Source organism: Gekko japonicus, unplaced genomic scaffold, assembly GCF_001447785.1.
Source record: "Gekko japonicus isolate JY-2015 unplaced genomic scaffold, Gekko_japonicus_V1.1 scaffold294, whole genome shotgun sequence".
In the NCBI taxonomy this organism is placed as follows: domain Eukaryota; kingdom Metazoa; phylum Chordata; class Lepidosauria; order Squamata; family Gekkonidae; genus Gekko; species Gekko japonicus.
The window spans coordinates 1206937-1214616 of record NW_015163614.1 but is presented as its reverse complement, the minus strand read 5'-3'; positions in this window follow the sequence as shown (position 1 = coordinate 1214616).

Genomic DNA, 7680 nt, shown 5'->3' with positions numbered 1-7680 from the left:
ATGTTTTAACTTGCTCTATAAATTGTCCATCTCCAAGTATCTTTCTTATACACCCTGTTAAAACGAATGATCTCAGTTTTGGTATAATTAATCATTAATAATTCCTCATTACACTTCTTACTAAAGATTCTTAGGGCCCGTTTAAGACCAACTCTGGTTTGGGACAGTAAGATAGCATCATCCGCATACATCAGTATTGGAACCGCCTCTCCACCTGAAAAATTAGGGGCGTGAATGTCTACCCTATGCAGAGACTGAATAAGGGAAATAACATATATATTAAACAAGGAGGGGACAAGTAAACAACGCTGTCTTACTCCCTTCCGAGAGGGAATAGATTTTGATAACATTCCTTTACCATTACATCTTGAAAAGTTAGGGGCGTGGACGTCTATCCCATGAAGAGACTGAATAAGGGAATTAACATATATATTAAACAGGGAGGGGGCAAGTAGACAACCCTGTCTTACTCCCTTCCGAGAGGGAATAGATTTTGATAACATTCCTTTACCATTACATCTGATTTGTAGTTGCGTATTCTCATGAACCTTAATCATCAGATGCAGAAGTCTTTTATCTATGGTTTTGCAGTTCAATTTTGCCCAAAGTCTTCCCCAAGATACAGAATCAAAGGCCGCCTTCAAATCCACAAAGGCGACAAAAAGAGATTTCTTGGCAACTCTCATATATTTTTGAACAACATAGTCTAAAACAAGACAGTGATCAAGAGTTGATTGACCGAGGGTGAAGCCCGCCTGTTCTTTGCTTAGATAATTATCATGTTCAAGCCAGTTATGTAATTTAGTTTGCAGATGTCTTGAGTACAATTTACCTATGGTATTTAGAAGACTAATCGGTCGGTAATTACTAGGATCAGACCTGATACCTTTCGTATATATAGGATTAATAATTGCACGTCCCCAGTCTGTTGGAATTTGAGCAGTGTGGTCAATATAAGTAAAAAGTCTGGCCAATAACGGTGACCACCAGTCAGCATTGCTCTTGAGAAGGTCTAGAGGAATAAAGTCACTGCTAGGAGACTTCCCATTCTTTAACTGCTTAATCATTAGGGTAATCTCTTCTGTTGCCACCTAGTTAATACATGGGCCCGTTTTTTTGACTTTAATAAAGCCTTGTAGGCTTTTTTACTGAGCTGGAAGTCATTTAATTTATTTGGATTTGCCAAAGATGCTTTACAACTCACTATAAGATTCTGCTTGGCCTGAAAACATTGTTTTAAACCACCTTTTATGAACATTTTTATTTTTATTATTTGGGGGCATGTTGGGTCTCGTTAATATCGGATCAAATAATTTAATAAGATCACTATAGAGAGCCAACAAACAATCACTGTCCACTGGAGAATTTATAATCCTAGAAAAGAGTGCCATGCCCTCCACCGAATGTGATCGTGCAATACATTCCGCATTAAGTGCGTTGTTCCATTTATTTTTGATCTTAATATCAGCAATCTCCTCCTTTTGGGTCATTCTGATACACGAATTTGCCCGTTGGACTTCAGAGACCCAACTAAAATTTAATGGAAAATGGTCACGTTCAGGTCTCTAAATTCCTAGACCTGTATCACTTGTGCGTATGCTTGATTTTATATTGTATGTGTGAGAATCTCTCAGTAAAAAAATCACTGCTTTAGAAATCACTGCTTTAGAAACAGACACTGCCTCAGTGTCTATTTCTGGGCTCTGGGAAATCTAACTACTGTATACATAGTTTATTGGTCCCATAGTTAATGCCTATTGCCATTTAATAATAATAATTCCCCACATTTATTAAGAAATAAGGCAATTTGGCTAACAACAAGTGATGAAGAGAGGAGAGAACTGGTCAATTCCTACTTTCCTTCAATCTTCTCTTGTGAGGGAAATGGTGCTCAGCATGGCAAAAAACAGAACACATGATGAGGGAAGAGAGTTGCAGCCTAGGATAGGCATGGGGTAGTATATAAACACCTAGACCGATTTCCCACTAGCCACTGCTCCGTCCTCGCTCTTCCTTCCCCCCGATTCTATGTGTTCATTTCCCACCACTTGCTACACGGCTGCATTTTGCCCCTCAGCTTCACTCGATTTTCCCATGTCTTCCCGAACTGACACGTAGAATCGAGGGGAAAGGAAGAGTGAGGATGGAGCAGCGGCTAGTGGGAAATCGGTGCTAGTTTCTTTAAATGAAATGAAGTCCTTGAGGCCAGATGAACTACATCCAAAGGTACTAAAAGAACTTGTAGATGTAATTTCTGAGCCTCTGTCCATTATTTTTGAGAATTCTTGGAGAACAGGTGAGGTGCCAGAAGACTGGAGGCAGGCAAATGTTGTCCCCATCTTCAAGAAGGGGAAAAAAGGAGGATCCGGATAACTTGACATCTATACCTGGAAAAGTTTTAGAACAAATCATCAAACAGTCAGTCCTTGAGCACTTAGAAAGGATGGCTGTGATTACTAAGAGCCAGCATGGGTTTCTCAAGAACAAGTCATGCTAGACTATCTTTATCTCCTTTTCCCAGAAAGTTACTACCTTGCTGGATCAGGGGAATGCTGTAGGCATAGTTTATCTTGATTTCAGTAAGGGTTTTGATGAAGTTCCACATAATATTCTTGTAGACAAATGTGGTTTGGATCCTATTACTATTAGGTGGATTTGTAACTAGTTAACAGATTGTACCCAAACAGTGCATGTTAATGGTTCCTCATCCTCTTGGAAAGGTGTGAGAAGTGGAGTGCCTCAAGGATCTGTCCTGGGAACAGAACACATGATGAGGGAAGAGAGTTGCAGCCTAGGATAGGCATGGGGTAGTATATAAACACCTAGACCGATTTCCCACTAGCCACTGCTCCGTCCTCACTCTTCCTTTCCCCCCAATTCTACTTGTTCATTTCCCACCACTTGCTACATGGCTGCATTTTGCCCCTCAGCTTCACTCGATTTTCCCCGTGTCTTCTCGATCCTGTTTTGTAGAGATCGAGAAGACGCGGGGGAAATCGGGTGAAGCTGCGAGGCAAAATGTGGCCGTGCAGCAAGTGGTGGGAAACTGACACATAGAATCGAGGGGAAAGGAAGAGCGAGGATGGAGCAGCGGCTAGTGGGAAATCGGTGCTAGTTTCTTTAAATGAAATGAAGTCCTTGAGGCCAGATGAACTACATCCAAAGGTACTAAAAGAACTTGCAGATGTAATTTCTGAGCCTCTGTCCATTATTTTTGAGAATTCTTGGAGAACAGGTGAGGTGCCAGAAGACTGGAGGCAGGCAAATGTTGTCCCCAACTTCAAGAAGGGGGAAAAAAAGGAGGATCCGGGTAACTTGACATCTTTACCTGGAAAAGTTTTAGAACAAATCATCAGTCAGTCAGTCCTTGAGCACTTAGAAAGGATGGCTGGGATTACTAAGAGCCAGCATGGGTTTCTCAAGAACAAGTCATGCTAGACTATCTTTATCTCCTTTTTCCAGAAAGTTATTACCTTGCTGGATCAGGGGAATGCTGTAGACATAGTTTATCTTGATTTCAGTAAGGCTTTTGATGAAGTTCCACATAATATTCTTGTAGACAAATGTGGTTTGGATCCTATTACTATTAGGTGGATTTGTAACTAGTTAACAGATTGTACCCAAACAGTGTATGTATGTGTGGGGGAGGCATTTATGAATTTCCTGCATTGTGCAGTGGGTTGAACTAGATGTCCCTGGATGTCCCTTCCAAGTCTATGGTTCTATTCTATGACTCCCTGGAACCATTACAGCACACAAAAATGATGCCAGAGAGGGGAACCTGAAGCCCATTGTCCCTGCACAATGCAGTCAGGATCAGAAATGGGCCTGCGTACACCTGCAAGGCACAGAACTCCCATAGCACGTCTGACACAAAGTCCTCATGGCAGTCACAAGGACTTTGTACCATGGGAACTGGCCCAGTGCAACTGCCTTCTCACTGTCTCCCAGGTTCAAGGTAGCTTCTAAACTTGTCTTCAAAAAGTGAAGAACACAAAAACACACACACAAGGAAACTGTTATTTCATCTCCCTCAAATATTTTTACACTTAATCATAACCAAAAATGGGCACAATCCAGAGGAAGTTAGGTATGTTTAAGTCCCATGAAAATGATGGCTGAACTGAGGCAGGATGTAACTTGAGAATATTTTTGTCCCTTCTGCCTGCTCTCAGCAGTTTTGCATACTGTTTTGCAGAACTGTGTGCAAAAGAGCAGAGGTCAGGTGCAGAAGGAATGCATGCACACTGCTGAGGTGAATGGGTTGTCACTCCTTTGCTTTGATCCAGTCACGTACAGTTGACTAACCAAAGCAGAAGGTGTGCAGAGAGAATTTTGACTCATATCCAAACACGTCCCACCAAAAGTAAAGAAATGTGAATGAACGATAGCTCCACCCATATCCACTCTAATGCTGTGGTTGTCCATTTGTATTTTCCAAAGGAACGTGCATCTTATCCACGCTCGGCTCGTCTGCCTAGGGCCCTATTCCGTTGTTAGTTTTAGTGCTTCAGCCTCAGCTAACAGGACAGTAAGTTGTTTGTGATCCTCCCCATGAACAGATCACCTTATTGTGTGTGAATAGGGCAGCATGTGTTTTCTGGCTTCAGTATGTGTGTTTTCTGGCTTCGTATAGGGTGGATGAGAATTCTGTGAGCTATTAATTCTGTAATTAAATTATGCCGCACATGCATGTTTGCATATACCTGCTTGTTATATGTCCTTTATAGCAAAATGTAAGATTCCTCCTCACTTTTTGAGCTACAATCCTTTGCTCCAAGTTTTGCAGAAGAGACTTAGGAACAACAGACAGAGCACTGTGGTATGGTATGCGAACTAGGAATACTGCAGTAAAGACCTTAACCATCAGAACCTACCCAACATTCACATCTAGTATTACATGCTATATATCCCTTATAAACTGTTTGAAAGCTGACTTTACCCAGCATCAAACTACACCCACCATCTATCCTGATGAACTGACCTGAAACATCTAACTGTAACAAGAATGGTCTTTATACAAAGCTTTAAGATTTGAAAGCAATCCATTAATGCTCTAACTTTTTAAGCAACAAAACATTACTGATTTCCTTTCACATAATAAGGAAACAATGTTTTATGTTGCAACAAATCCCTTATAAAAAAAATTAAAGCTCTTGTAAACATGTCACTGAGATATATCTTCCTTAAGACTGTTGTTTTCATGTGGACAGCCACTATAAATCATTTTTAATTGGATGGTGGTATAAAAGAAACACTCAGGTAATATTTATCTATCAGAACATTGACATGATTAACAAATTTGTGCCTGTTCTAAACAGATAATATGGCATAAACATCAATATCCTAAACAGTGATGGATAGTGCTTCAACTGGAGAGTTTTCTTATTAAAGTTTGATGGTGTCTGGATAAAAGAAGCTACATAACTGCCAGAGTTTATTATTTTTGTTAATGTATATGCTTGTGGTTTAGGACTGTAAATTATTGGGGGGGGGGGGCGTGGCACCACACTTTGTTGGGTGAAGCACTGTGGTGGTTCAGACTAAGGTGTAATATTTTCTGCCACCATGCCAACTTGCCAGAGACCTGATTAATGCCATGGTTGAATGGGGCCAGTTGAATGGGGCCAGTTGAATTCTATCTGAAAATAACATTTCTGATTCTGGCCTGGCTAATCATTCTGAAGAAGGTAACAGCGTTCCGTGCACCTTGGTGTTTAGTCATGCCGGCCACATGACCACGGAAATGTCTTTGGACAGCGCTGGCTTTTCGGCTTTGAAACGGAAATGAGCACCGCAACCCTAGAGTCGGATTCGACTGGCTTTCGAGCAAGGGAACCTTTACCTTTACTAATCACTCTGAATTATTCATATTTCAGGAAGAACAAATTGTCAACTGGCTACTACTACCCGCTTCTTGCTTTCATGCCTCTCTACTTTGTAATCTGTGATTTAGGCTGGCTAATCTCCAGTTTATCTCTTTTCCTTGCATAACCCTCTCTGGCTCCTCTGACAGTGACAGAAAGATACAGGAAGGTTCAAAGGAATAGCTACAAATAGTAGATAGACATTTGGAACAATGTATTTATAGCCAGGACTAATCAATGCTTTCTAGAAAGCGAAGCTGCAAAAATATGAGGGAATCTTGTACGTTTTATGGAGACAATGTCTGGCGGAAAGAGGAGGAGAAGAAAAGCATTGTGGCACCAGGGGCAGAAGGGTTCGACTGGTGTAAAGTGGGAAGGAACTAGATTTTGGTACCTGGTCCTGGTTCATATTCCTTTTGTTAGCACGATTATGGATTCCTTTGTGTGCTGCTGGTATACCTTTAGCTCAATGAGACTACAGGGTACAGCATTGACTGTTCACACTTGTCTGTTTGTTTTCTGTTTACCATGCTGGCATTTTATAAAGGGCACTTGTATGTGCAGTGGGAGCAAGTGCGCATTATCAAAAGCATATGTATGAACCTATGATGATAAACCCTTATACACGATGGCTTTGCAGTCAGACCCCTCCCCTCGCTTTGGGGCAGTTTATAGCTAGAAAACCATAAACACCCTTCCTAAAATGTCATCCCAAATATCCTAAGTGCAATACATTGCCTGGCCCAAAATGACACAAAACGGATGCCAGCCAGAGACAAACCTGGACATATAGTTTAGAAGTGTGAGAAAGGGCAGCTAACAACCTCCTCCCCAGCCTAGAGAGACACATAATTAAGGGCAATGGGTCTCCCAAGAAAACTACTGCCTCACCTTGAATTAACCTTGCCAACGCCCAGTCTCACTTCCCCTCACCCATTTACCCTGATTAAGCAACACTTAACACTATCCACCAAAACACAGAAGCTTTTTCCATTTGGTACTTACAGGGTCATCAAGCACCACTTACACTTATAGTCCACCTCAGATAAACCCATCAAGCTGTTCCCAAAGCATTGCTCACCTCCCAAGTTATCGTTTTGGGGGACGAATATGTCAGCTTCCCCCACGGGGCATTTTGCTTTCTAAATTATGGCATCCTGCTCCATAGCAGTGTGTGTGTGTCTCAGACCTCTGTCACGGCTCAGGTGGGGTGTCACCTGACGCTGCCACCATTCTGGTTCCAGGCTCCCTTGAGAAGGCCCAGAGCACCCTCCCAAGACCTTCTGACCTCCCTTATGGCCAAATAATAGGCGTGAGGACCAGGCAGAGTGAACAATGAAAATAGTTTATTGTAGAGGAGGTCAAACAACCAAGGTGCAGAATTATAACAGTAAGTGGGTGAAAAGAAATCAAATGCCCTAACACGTCTAAATATATACTGTCCCTAGCTCACTATTCCAAGTGGCACTAAACTACTCACCCTTCCCTCAGGATGAGGGTCTCTTCCCTACAGCAGCCTCAGTCCCTTCTGGCTTCTAGGAAAAAGAACAGCTTTTCCTGCTGCTCCAGATCTTTTATTCCAAGCCCTCTTTTCCTATTGGTCAATTTTGGCTCAAAAACCTCTCAGGGGCTTCTGGGAGTTGTAGGCCCAGCCTCACCTACTGCTAGCCAAGCTCCCTGGGCCTAGCAGGCCTCTGGTGGCACAGCCCAGATCATGACAATCTCACACTCCCAAATCTGTTTGGGTCTTCTCTTCTTCTCTCTATGAAACACTGGCCATTTTGTTGTTGCTTTCATGGACCTCTTTCTTTGA